Below are 13,775 nucleotides of genomic sequence, written 5' to 3'. Positions count from 1 at the left end.
TCCCTCTGAAGTCCAAGGCCCCAGGCCTCAGGAGTGGAGATTTGAGCCTCAAGCAGGGAAAGTACCAAGCAGACAGCTCAGTGGCCATCTTGGGCTCCTCAGCTATGACATTGCTCCTTTTGATTGATTGACGATTGATTGATTGATTGATCTGGGGTAAGAACATAGGGTCTGGCCCATGCTTGGCTGGCGTTTGAGGGAGCTGTGCCAGGTCTGACATCAGAACTGAACAGGTGCACGAGGTGCTGGAAGTGGGTCACCATCTTCCCACAGCCCCTACCCCTTGCACAGGGTTCTCCCAGGCTGCCCTTGGCCCCAAAAAAGCAAGCAATTCAGCTCTTGTAACCTTCTGGAGGTTTTGGTCTGAGCGGTCCCCTCCGCTCCCACACCTCTGCTTCCTGTTCCCCCTCCTCAGGCCCCTCTGCCCCCCCCCCCAGTTTTTCACTCTAGGCTCTTTGCCTGGGATACTTTTCCCACAGCAGCTGCAGCTAACTCTCCAGTTTCTATGTCCATTATCCCTGCAGTTTCTATGTCCATTATTTTTCGGGTGGCTCTCTCTGTGCATCTGAGCTAGCATGCCTCCCTGGTCTTTCTGGTCATATGACCTGCTTTTGTTTTATGACATACTGGTTACCTGCTGGATGTCCTTCAGGGGCTTGAGCTCCTGCAGGCAGGGCCCTTGTCTGTCTCAGACCCTATTCCATCCCACGATCAGGCATACAGCAGGCGTTTAACATATGCTTGTGGAATGAATACATTAGTAAGAGGAAGAATGAATTAAGAGTTGAGGTGACAGAGCCAGAAGTAATTCACATCTTTAATCCCAGCACTCAGAAGGCAGAGGCAGGCCGATCTCTGTGAGTTTGAGGACAGCCTGGCCTACAGAGTGAGTTCTAGGACAGTCAGGCCCACACCAAGAAACTCTGTCTCGAAAAACAAAACAACAACAAAAAGATTTGGACTATGGCTTCAGCTCGGGAGAACATACCCAAAGGTCTCATCTAAACTAGTGTTTGAGCATTTCCCATGGTCCATTAAAAGAAAAAGGAAAAGAAGATTGAGGTAATAAAAGGGAAAACAGCTCAGGTGTGTCCCGGGCCTCTTTTCCCTGTTTCTTTGCCAGTAGAGGAGCTTCTGTGGGGCAGGAGAGCATTGGGCAGGCTTGGGAGGAAAACCCTTCCAGTGTTTTTATCCCCTACTAACCAGCTCAGACACTCCCGATACAGTGTAACAGCCGGGCGGGTTATCAGCACCATCTCTAGGGCCTGCTCACAAACAGTCATGAATCACAGTGCTCCACAACCCTGCCCTCCTTCCTTCTGCTGCCTCTCATGGAAACTGAGGCCCAGAGAGATGAGGCCAGCTGATGCAGGAGCCTGGGTTATTTGGCCCCGAGCCTTCTGGTGTGAGCTGGAGGAGAGGCAGAATCTTCTGCATGACCAAGGGGCCCTGCCCCCAATTTTGGGCCCCCAGCCCTCCCTGGAGCCCCAGGGGCCTTCCAAGGTGGCCTCTTAATCACTGCCGGTTAATTAAGGAGGTTGGACAACTCCACCTGGCCCTTGTGGGCCTGTCTGGGAAGGGACTGTATCCTGGCTGCACTCCACTGTGGGGCCCTGCTCCTCGGCTGAGCCCCACCTGCATGGGTCTCTGGGTGCCCACGTGAGGAGCCTGGGGTCCTTGGTGCCTTGGTGGGTGAGGGGCTGTGGTGGGAGGCAGGGTTGCCACTATGGGTACTCGCCGAATCAGGCACAGCGTGGGCGGCTGTGGCTGGGCTAATGAGGCCCCACACTGCCAAGGAGCGCTGGAGGAGTTGAGACAGGTTCTGGGTGAGGTGAGTTTCGTGGGCCGGGCAGAGTCATGGCCCTGTGCCATGAGTGTTCCCCTAGGCTGTGGGGGGCTGCCAAGACGACCCCAGCCCACCCTGTGCCCTGCTCCCTGCCCTACTGATGGGCCTAAGGAAAAGATAGGGGATAGAGAGGGGACAATAAGGGACATGGTGAGGAGAGAAGTGCTCTACCCACTGTGGGGAGCCATACCCCTGATCACAGCATTGAGTCTGGGTTCGGGGCGGGTTGTGGTCTGTATTTGAACAAACTTGTTTGTACCCAAGAAACGGCTGGTCTCACCTTTGCAGCTTAAAGTTCAGAGTGACCCAGTCCCCTCGCCTTGAGTAAGTGACCATTCCTCTGTTCCCTGTGGCTCTGATTGGGATCTGACAGTGGGGAACATTGAGGGATAGTGGATGGCTCCTTTGCATCTGTGTCCCAGCCGTGGCCTCGCCCGCTCCTGAGGGCTCACACCTGCTTCCCTAGGCCCATCAAAGAAGCCATTCAGGCCCTGGGGAAACTCTGAAGCCTGGGAGGCTGCAAAAGAGCTGGCTGGGTATCTTGGTGCCTAGAGGACAGGGGTGTAGGAACCTGGGGTCGACCAGAGAGATAGGCGGGGGGCGGAGCTGGCTCTGGAGCACCTGCAGCGCCTGGGTTTTGTTATCCCAGCCTTTGTTCCCAATCTTGATCTCTCATGGATTTGCAGCAGATGTGCTATGCTGTGGCATTCACCTGCCCTTTGCTGGACAGTGTGACACCTGACACACTTAACAGTTGTGTAACCACCGCCAGGGCCAAGAACCATAGTCTTTCCATTATTCCAAAGTCCTCCCCTCCCCCCGCCCCACATCCCTCTGCCAGCCCCCCCAGCCTCCCATTCCAAGGGAACTCAGACTCACAGAGAAGTGAGAAACCCACCACAGAGCAGCAGCTCCCTTTACCATGTGCCCGGAGGTCCCTTGTGCCTATCTTCCCCCTCCCTCCCCTCCACCCCGCCCCCTCCTTCCACAGCTGTAGGCATCTTTGCTTTCTCTTTTGAATGCTCTGAAGGACCCAGGTGTTCCAGATCCCACAAAGCCACCTCTGGCCTGAGAATCGCAACAGTGTTGCATTTTTGCTGACTCTCAGCCCTTGCTCAAATAACTCAAATTGATCTTTATTGTTGTTGTTGTTGTTGTTTTATTTTCCTGGTCCAGAGTCCAATCTGGGTCATCTCGGGCTCTGGGTGGCAAAAGGTTCCATGGTCTCCTTTGTTTTGGAACACTTGCTTTGGTTTCTCAGGATTAAAGAACACACTATGTTAAAACCACCTTCTAGTTTTCCTAATGCGGGAGCCACAAAGGAGACCACAGTGGGGACAGGCTGCAGATCTAGGGCATGGGGCAGTCCCGAGGGGCTGTTCTGAAAATGTTGATTAAAGAGAAGGAAGTGGGTGTGGAGACAGGAGCAGAGGGAGGAGACATCGAGACACAGGGACAAAAAGTGGGAGATGTGGCTGAAGTCACCCCAAGGATCTTAACATGGAAAGTAGGGGCTACTCAACCAGGTGCAAGGATGAGTTTAAATCCTGGCTTTCATTCACTAGCTGTGAGATCTGAGGCTCACCTATCCTCACCTATAGTGCCTCAGTTTTCCTTCTGTGAAATGGGAGTAATGTATCCTGCCCACGGCTGAAAAGACTGAACAAGCTCTGACAGAGTACTCAGTGGCAGTCACTGTCTCTCACAGTTTGGTGACAGTCGCAGCAGACTTTGCCTTTGCCCGTGTAGGTGCACGTATGTACAGAGGCAGTGAACTCTTCACCATATTCTACTACCTCAATTGTCCACCAGGAAAAAGTTATAATCTCTTTGGTTCTTGTCTGTGCTGGTCTCTCTGTGTCCCCGCCCCAATGTCTCCCTGGAACCCTTTCCCGTGGTGCTTTCTAGAAGGGCTCTGGCTTCACACATCTTCCTGCTTTGGGGTTTCTGATGCTATCAGAAGCCGACACGTGGTTTGCATCCAGCCACAGACCTGGGGTGCTCCCTGCAGCTCCTCCTCTCTGAGGCGGCATGGTCCGATGGTGGAGACAAGTGACTCAGTTCTCCAGTTCCCTGTGCACGGAGACCCAGGCTGGTGGTTTGTTGCCATGTACATTACACCACAGCCCTGTGCCCTGTGCCCTGTGGCCTGCGTGGCTTCCCACTGAGTTCCTAGAAGCTGCCTGGCTGGGTCAAAAGTCAAGTTCGTCTTGGGCTCTACTCAACCACAGGGGGCCGCGACCTGGGCCCTGCGCATGCGCCATTCAGTTGGGTGGTCGCTTCGGCTGATCTGTTCAGCTTTCTCACAAGCAATACCACACGGACATCTCTGGGTGGCTGTCTTCACGTTCAGGACTGTCAGCTTACAGGAATTCCCAATGTCCCCATGAAGTAGCAAGGAGGGGAGGCTGAACTTGAGGGGCTGCCATAGCTGGAAAGCTGTGGGGTTGGAGGTGGCTGTGGGCTCTCGGGCGGTCCCCGCTTGCTTCTAGTGTTTCCTGCTTGGGGTGCCAGTCCTACAGCCCCATGGGATCCAGGACAGGCTTTCTAGTTTATCTGACTTATGAAATGACATCTTATTTAATTTGGGTGTGCTTGCGTGGAGGTCAGAGGAAAACTTACTCTCTTTCCACCATGTTCCATCTGGGGATCGAACTCATGTCACTCGGTTTGGTGGCAAGCACCTTTCCCCAGTGAACCATTTCGCCTCCCCAGGACCTGCCTTTTAAATAGGTCTTCAAAAATGGAAGCTTGCTTGATGTTAAAATAAACCCAGACCTCAGCCTGCCGGGGCCACATCTACCTTGAGAACAAAGCAGTGTCATCCACTTCTTGTTGTGTATCAGGCTTTGATGGGCGACCTCTCTGGGTTAGGGACAGATGTCTAGTGCTCCCACCAAGTCTCAGTGCTTAGAACTCTGCTCAGCGTGGCATAGGGATTACTCAGTGACTGCCTCGTGGTCATTGAGACCCATGCTGAGGAGGGACCTCTGTTTCTGACTCTTTTGTATGTCTGTTGCTGTCTTTCCTTTTGTTCCTCCATGAAGTCACATGGCCCCCTCCACGTTTCCCTCTGCTCTGTCCCTGACACCCCTGTGCTGGCCTTTCCCTTTAGCCCAGGGTTATCTCAGTACTGTGGGCCAATAGGAGGAAACCTGGCCCTAAGTATACAGATTGATCGAAGGAGGGATTACAGCCAGGCTGTGGATTCCACTGGTGTTTTGGGGTGGGGGGGGACAAGGAGTGCAACCGGGTGGGTGGGAGATGGTCGTCCCCCTTTCCCGTATCTTTGAGCCTAGCGTGGCCTACGATCTGGACAAGACAGGATGACTCGACGAAGATCTATACACCACAGTCTCTTTTTTAACTGTGTCCCCGTTGACCACCCCTGGGTTGGGGGGTTACCTTTAGAGCCCCGCTCTTCTCTGCCCCACATTTGAAGCTCCTGTTATGTCAACCCAGGGTCCCAGCAGTTGAAGAGACAAATACCCACCTGTGGGGTGTTCATGACAGAAGCAAACCAGGAACTGTGCCGGACAACGTACCCTGTTCCATCACTACAGTAAGATCTGGTTCTATGATAAAGAGGGATGGGAGTCTCCTCTCCGCTAGGGGTGAGTGGGAGTAGGGACTTTAGCCTGAATTCAGAAGCTAGAATGATAAGAAAAAGCAGAGCCTTGTCAGTGTTAAGAATATATCAGGTAGAGGGAACAGCATGTGCAAAGGCCCTGGGGCAGGAAGGAGCACAGGGGCCAGCTCTGACTGGAAGCTGCCAGAGAGAAAGATTTTGGAATAAGGCAGTCTTAACTGGGTCCCTCCAGTAAATTACTAGCTTTCCCCGAGCCAAGGCTCTCCCCCATGTTAAGTCGAAAAGATATAGACTGATCCCAAGAGATGAGTGGGGGTTAAGTCCAGGGGTAGGTTGGAATGCCAAGGTGAGGGGCTGGGGGCATGTGCCCAGTAGGGACATTCTGGATACTCAGGGTCTTCGGGTGACTTTGAGGCTAAGGGTGATGCCCTGGTTTTTCTGTGTAGAGCCCCTGGTCTCAGGAGTTAACCGCCCGCGGCACTGGGCATGGCGCCTGGCACGGAGGAGGACAGACTCGGAGGAAGAACATCCAGGTGGGAGGAAGGTGTGGAGGACTCGGGAATGTTCGAGGTGTGTTTGGGAAGAGTGAGGAGACCAGCCCGGCTGGTGGGGAGGCTGGAAAGACAGGTTGAGGCCAGGAGGCTCTGACAGAGCCCGAGGGGGGCGGGCCTTAGATGGGAAGCTGTAAGTAGCCATTGTGTGCTTTGGAACCCTGGAGATGGTTCTTGGTTTTGGTTTGATTGTTTTCATAAAACATGTAAGAATTCCCATAGTTTGAAGGCTAACCCCTGACAGAGGTGGCTCTCAGAGTGACACCCAAGATGGCTTCCTTTGTACCTGATGTTTCTGCCTCACATTTTCCTGTGAGGTCCACTTGTTGGCGGTATCTCTTTTCGTTGCTGTATGGTACTCCACAGATCAAACGGACCACAGTGTGTTGACTTACCCTTGTCTGTGTGGATGCTATCTCTGGTTTTGATTCTGCTGACTGGCACTGCTAGAATATTCCAGCACACTTCTCTCAGTGATCTCCAGAAGGCTTTTCTCTTAGGCTAGTCCAAGGCAGACTGTGTTAGATGGAGGGGGAGATGCATGTTCTATTTCTGTAGTTTGTCCACATTTCTGAGGTGACTGGATCCCATTTATATCCTTTTAGACTCAGCTGCACCCTGAGGTCTCCTTCTGCAGCATCCACACAGGCCAGAGTTTGGGTCCAGACATGTCTTTGAAGTCTCTGCTGTAGTCATTGGGAGGCCCCGGGGTTCTCCTACCCCTAGGAAGTCAGGCTTCCTTCTGGGAAGTAGGCTAGTGGCCGGGCTTCCCACCCAGGTAGCCTCCTGCAGGGCACAGGATGCTTGGGGATGGTGCTTGGATCTGGTCAGATAGGGTCCTGCAAGAGGTAACATCCAGCCAAGAGATGCAGTCTGCTGAGGAGCCCCCAGAGATGTGGGCTTTGGATCGAACTCCCAAAAGGGGGTTACAAGGTGAGAAGAGAATGTTCTGGTGCCGAACTCTTGGCAGGTGTTGGCTATGAGGGAGCTGGGGACACTCAGCTACAGTGCTGAGGGATCCTAGTATTCCAGGTTATCAACCTGTCCCAGAATCCATGTGCTGTGTGACTTGAATGTTCATAGCACCCTCTCTGGGCTTGGGCTTCCTCCCTGTGGGAGGCTCAAGGAGGCTGGCTCCCTGTCTGCTGGCTGTCCTGGCCCTTTAGGCCTCCTTGGCCACCCCCTCCATACCCTCGAGGAGGCTGAGGCTGGGGCACAGGGCCAGGGCTTGCACCTTGACAACACACCCACGCAGGGCACAAAGGCCCATTGTTTGAGCCCACGTTGGCGGGGAAGCGGGTGGGAAGCAGCCAGCCGCCTTTCACCCAACCCGCTTGTGGTCGGCGGACTGAGGAGCAATTCACAAAACCCCGCCCCTGCCTGGGCATCTGGCCAGGCCTCCTCTTGGGCAGACACCCTTGCCAAGCTGAGCCAGCCTCTACCCTGCTCCTGGCCTCAGTTTCCCCCAGCAGGGAAAAGGCCAGGAGAGCATCAAGGTAGGAGGGCAGAACTTGCTGCTGGTCTGGGTGCTGGAGCCCCAGTACGGACATGCCCCCCACTTGGTTCAGAAGGATGCTTGAGGCCCAACAAACCCAATATGAGGTCCTGCTTGAATAGTTTGTTTACCCATAAGCCTTAGTTTCTCCAGCTGGAAAGGAATTTAAGAGCTCATGATCATTGAGAACCATGGGACCACAGAGTGGTAGCCATCTATCTACCCACCCACCATCTTTTCTTCTGTCCATCCATCCATCTGTCCATCCATCCATCCGTCCATCCATCCATCCACCCACCTATCCACCCAGCTACTGTCACATGTTAGGCATGGACTCAGCCAGGATAGCTGCAGAACTTTTAAGACCACACGTAAAGTGAAACATGATATTCCCAATCCAGAACCAGGGGTTGCAAGACATTGCCGGTGTCAAGCCCAGTTCAGACCCAGCCCTCTGGTAGGCTCTGTGCCATGGGCCTCTGACCTTGCTGTCTCGCGGCTAGCTTAGGGACCAGACACAGAGGTACACTAATGAACAAAATCCCTGCAGAAGCCGGGGCCTATGAGCTGCCCCTTGAGGCACTGTCTGTTATGACCTCCAACTGTCTGGCACCACTGTTCTGAGGGTGGCCTCAGTCAGGTGAACACCATGTAGCTTTGTACCCATCCTGTGGTGGGGTGCATAGGCTGGTCGTATGTTGGTACTGAGAGGGAAACTGAGGCTCCAGTTCTCTGGACCCTCATCATTAGAGTGGCAGAGTCAGCATTCAAACTCAGGTCAACTCACACCAGAGCCCAAGCTCCTCTGTGTGGGGACAGCCAGAGCCTTATGCCAGGGCTTTGCTGGGGTTCAAGTTTGGGGAGGGTGTGGGTGTACTGGTGGCCTGCCAGCAGACACCTGGGCTTGATTCTTCCCATGGCCCTGAGTCACAGCTCTGTGTCCTGGGAAGCTGGCTCTGCCTCATCACCCAATGGACCTGTATGACAGAGACACATCCTGCCACCAGGTCTAACTCCTCTATACTTGAGGCTCGCGCAGGACCCTGAGTGGGCTTGTTAGACAGGACCCACATCTTTCTACTCTTGTGGCCCTTAGAGACGTCTCTGTGTTGTCTTGCTTGGGCTAAACCTGTCCTTCTGAGACATTCCAGCTAAGATTAGCTGTCATCTGGTAAAGTTGGGAGAGTCCCATCTCTAGGGAGGTGTCTCATGCATCCGGTGGGACCTGAAATCTAGAGTGTGGAATGTTCAGCATCCAAAACCTAGTTTTGTTGACTTATTTTTATTTTGAAATGGTCTCACGTAGCCCAGGCTGGCCCACAACTCTATGTAGCAGGCTGTCTTTGAACTCTTGATGCTTCTTCCTCTACCTCAAGAGATTAGGGCTACTCCTGACTTCACAGTCTATTTTAAAGAGTTCCTGTGAGACAGACAAAGCTACATATTCCACAAACACAGATTCCTAGACCTTGGCGGCTGGGTAGCCCAGAGCCCCTGTACACCCACACCAACACCCAGGACTTCCTCCTTGTCTGATTGTCTCCCTCCCTGACAACAAACACACCATGAATGGGGGCAGATAAAGTGCCCCACAGAGCCACCTATCCCACTCTTCCCGGGCTACCACTTCAAACAGTCGGCCACACTCTTCATCAGAGGGAGGGGCCGTCCTGAACCAGCACGTGGGGCTCTGCACCGTCATTCCCTGCAATGGTGACCTAAGCATTCTCAATATTTGCCCTGTCTTCTGGGGTCACCGTGCATTGTGTTTTGGTTATTAAATTAAAATGTGAGTGGGGGAGGGGAGAGGCCTGTGGAGCTGTAAGAACAGAAGGGTTTTCTAGTAGAAGGCATGGGTCAGGATGGCCTCTCGGCCTGGGGGCAGGACCCTGACCAGTGCCTGATGCTGGGTTTTGGGTCTGGACACAGTTGGGAGCAGGCCTGAGGCCTGGAAGCTGGGTGTATGGGTGGTACTTAGGCCCAGTTCATGGGGCCCCTGAAGGGACTGGGTATAACCTGCCCTGGCCCTGGAAAAATAGATCCCAGGGTATCCCTGTCAGGCCCTGGCTGAAACATTCAAATTCTATCCACTGCAATTTTATAATCTACCCATCTACAAGATGGGAAAAGAAGTGGAGTCCCGAGAAATGGAATGACTTGTCCAAGGTCACAGAGCAAGTGAGGGGCAGAGGCAGGATGCAAAAACAGGCTCTGAGTTAGAGTCATACCCACTCGAAATTCCTCATTCATTCTCCCTGTCTCTGTCTCTCTGTCTCTGTCTTTCTGTCTCTATCTGCCCCCCCCATCAGGAAAGGGACAGAGAGCCAGGGGAATGAGAGGGCCCTGTGGGCCCTCAGGGTTCTCCCCAGCCTCAGAATTATCCAGGCTCCCTTCTCACCACTGGAGGGAGAGAACAAAAGAGGGCTGAGGTATCAGGCTTCCCAGCACCTGAGGGAGACTGGTTGAGCAGGTCTGGGGGAGGGAGTGATCCGAGAGAGGACATGATTATCAGTCACTCTGCACCCAGACCTGGAGCTGGGCTGACTTGGGCATTGTGGGGCTGGGGGTTCTCGTCCTAAAGACTTAGTTCAGGGCAGATGAGCCTGGGGACCAGCGTGTGCAGTGAGGTGATTGGACACACCCAGCCTCCCACCTACCCTGCTCCCTGGAAGAAAGGACCTGCCCGCCAACATCAGGAGGAAGCAAAAGAGCCTCTGGGCTCCTGCTCAGTCACTCCCACACTGGACCCCGAAGAGTCTGATACTGCTGTCTGCAGTTAGGGAAACTGAGGCACAGAGAGTCAGGCTGGGGTTTGAACCCACAGGTCTAAAAGTAACTAGACATTCCTGACCAGTGTCATACCCTGAGGTCTCCATTGCTAGCGGCTCCTCTGGCTGGGAAAGACCGCCTCTTCCAAGAGGCGAGCGAGTATCCCTCCTGCCCTGCCCTCAGCTGCTCTGCAGTCTCACATCTGTTATCCTCATCTGTGGAATGGGAGCAGAGTCCCTTCCTCCAGGGCCCAGAGGTAGCAAGGGGACCTTGCCATGGTTGCTCCGCCTCCCTCCTAGAACTTTCTGTGCCTAATTCTCCTCCAGCATCTCTATTTCAAGGTTTGACAGACAGCCCTGGCTAGGTGTAGCTGTATTAGGCCTGAGGGCCCCTGTGGTACTCTGGCTGAGCCCTGGAGCATTCGTGGAAAAACAACTTAAGAGAGACCAGAAAGTGTGGGCCCCAGTATTAGATGGAAAATAGAGTCCTAAGGGGCCAACAGCCCACCTGGAGCTGGCTGCCCCCATCCCATGATAGTGAGGCCAGGCACCTCGGGGCACCCTCCTCCCTACCTGCCCTGGTGATGGGCTGATAAGACCCCACCTGGGAGGAGGCGGTGGCTGTAATTACAGGCCTCTATGCAGCTTAGGCAGGCGGGTCATGAGGTGGGGGTGACTCATGAGATTACTCTATGGGCAGGGTGGGGGCGGAGGTGGCAGGTCCTCCCCCCACCCTCTGGCCAGAGATGGGCCTGGGCGTCCTAGGAACGGCCAGCTTTGGTGTTGCTCTGGAGCGCGTGCCAGGCCTGTCTGTTTGACACCTGCCCAGCTTGGCGTTGATGGGAATGTGGGATCGGCTGGGTTTTCCCCTTTTTCAGTCCCAGCCATGAGCTTCTGGGAAGGAGAGCTCTGAGGTCTGGGTTGGTAATGGCAGTGTCTGGACCTGCAGAGCCACAGATCTTGCCCTTGAAGGTTTGCTGAGCCAGGGGCCTACTGCTAGGAACCCCAGATTATGAGACCTACAACCCAAAAGGCAGAACCTTCCGAACTGGAGGCTCAGGTGTTTCCCGATCCTGGCTCAAGAGTTAAAGGATGCACAGGTTTCTGGAGCCTCCAGACTCACCGAGTCGTTGGCTACTGTTTCAGGGGGTCGGGGATGGCCCAGTGGGTCAAATGCTTGTTCTGCAGCTCTGGGGACCTGAGTTCGAATCCCCAGTACCCATGTCAAAACCATGTGTAGTAAGAATGCCTACAATCCCTGTGTTCCTACAGGAGAACCCCAGAAGCTGGTGGGCAGCTAGCCTGGGGGTAAACAGCTAACCTGGTGTAAGCAGCTGGGAATAGCAAGGTGAAAGAAAGGACCTATATTGAGGCTGTTCACACACACACATGAACACACACATATACAAATACACATATACATACACACATGCACACACAAAAACCACACATATATGCTTACGTACACACACATGCCCAGATACACACTCACACACGCACTCCGTTAGAAGTCTGTCTCCATTGAGTCAGGTTGAAAAATGTCATCACAGGAGGCAGCTGGCATCGCTCCCAGGTGGATCAGAAAATAAAAGACAGGAAAATTAAAGTCTCGTGACCACCTCCAACGCTTCAGCAGAGAGACAGGCAGGCTGAATACTCCTGCTGGGACAGAGCCGTGAGGTGTGTTTCCTGTTGACTGTCTATGGGTTGAGAGTTTATCAGGGTATGCTGTTGGGAATGGGCAAAAAAACAAAACCAAGTGGGAACATCATTGTGGTGTGGGCATCTTGTGCAAGCCCCGTTCCACCTCATCGTGACTGGCTCCACAAAGTCGCATTTGTTCATTCGTTTTTTTGTTTGCTGGCCATTGTGAGCGGCTCTTGGGCAGCTCCCCGCACCTTCTGCTCACTTTGCTGGGCCCTTGAAGCAATCATAGGGTGCGGGTGCTGTTATGTTGTGCCTTTCATAATAAGGAAACTGAGGCACAGGGAGACAGATCCTCTGTAGGGTGCCAGGTGCCATGCTGGGTTCTGGGGATGCAGTTAGGAAACAGGATAGATATTGTTCTTGTTGCCTGAGGGCTTGGCAGCCAAATAGCTAGCAAGGCTTGTTGTCAAAGGGTGGCGGAGGAAGGTAGTCGCTGGGCAAGAAGCAGCCAAGGAGCTCTTAGGTGAGTGAGGAGGGGTCTCTCAGAGGGCAGATTCACAAGACCAGACATGCCAGACTGTTGGTTCCTGGGACTGTCCTTTGCCATGTCCTTTGGCCATGGGACTTCTCCTGTTGATACCAGATTCCCATGCATGGTCAGGGCCTGGCTGGGCGGGGTCATCTCCTCCACATGTAGATGGTGGACTGGGGTTCTTCCTAGCCCTCTGGGACACCATCTTGCTCCCATGGTCTCGTTCTTCTTGACTCCCAGAGCACACCTCTTGTATGAAAGGTGGCGGCATTGCCGGGCATGAGGCACTTGGCTGTATTCTCTCTCACCAACCAACCACCTGAGTGGGAGGCACAATTATCTCTCTGGAGAGAGATAGAGGCCCAGAGAGGTTAAGAGACTTGCCTGGGGACACACAGCTTGTTGGTGTGCAGGGAGCTCTCTTACTCAGGACTGACCGGTTTAGCTGCCCTGCCCACTTGGGGAACTGTGGAGCTGGGGCCCTGATGTCTTAGAAAAGGTATGGAATGGGCCAAGGAGCTAGGCCAGGGCCTCCAGAACTAGAGGGACCCCACACCTGCTCCTGCTTATTGCCCCTGGCTAGGTTGGTGACGTCGTCCTTCATGCCGCTTGGGATGCTGGAAGGAGTAAGGGACCTGGGCTCCTGTCTTCAGCAGACTCCTGTGTTTGGGCCTCTGGGTCACTGTGCAGATGGGAAATCTGACTCTGAGCTGAGTCAGCCTGATACGTGGGTGTGGAGACTGGGCCAAGGAATGCCACATGCTCAGAAACGGGCTCTGAGGCACATGGCTCTGTGAATCTTCGAGGGCACTGCCTGGTTGTTCTGGTTTCAGGGGCACCATGCCCACAGGAGCCCACCAGAACTCATAAACCCTGGAGAGTGCCACCCATGTGCCTTCTTGGGCCAGACCCACCTGCATCATCTGTCTTGTGTACATATAAACTGCACTGTCTGAGCCTCAGTGATTGGACCTGGGAAATGGGATGAAGTGGCGGTCAGGGAGGTAAAGCCAGACATAGCCTCCGAGGCTGCTTTTCTGTGGGTTTCCCAGCCACCCTGAGGACTAAAGAGGGGGTTCAGCCTGCTGGAGTACTTGGTGCTCACATGGAACAAGAACCCCCTTTCTGGACCAGTCTGGATTCTGCTCCCGACACAGGCTTCTGGCCCTAGCTGGCACCAGCATGGCACCAGGCAACACTGCTCTGAGGCAGCTCCCTCGTCAGCCCCACGGGCTCCTCCAAGTGTGCCTGGGACAGGAGTGCCCACGTGCACTAGGACACTGGGGTCTGGGCTTGGTTCCTGCTCCCATCTTCCCTTGGGTAGAAGGAGCCAAGCAGAGTCTCTGT

The sequence above is a fragment of the Micromys minutus genome (assembly GCF_963924665.1).
Source record: "Micromys minutus genome assembly, chromosome: 11".
In the NCBI taxonomy this organism is placed as follows: domain Eukaryota; kingdom Metazoa; phylum Chordata; class Mammalia; order Rodentia; family Muridae; genus Micromys; species Micromys minutus.
This window is presented reverse-complemented; position numbering follows the sequence as displayed.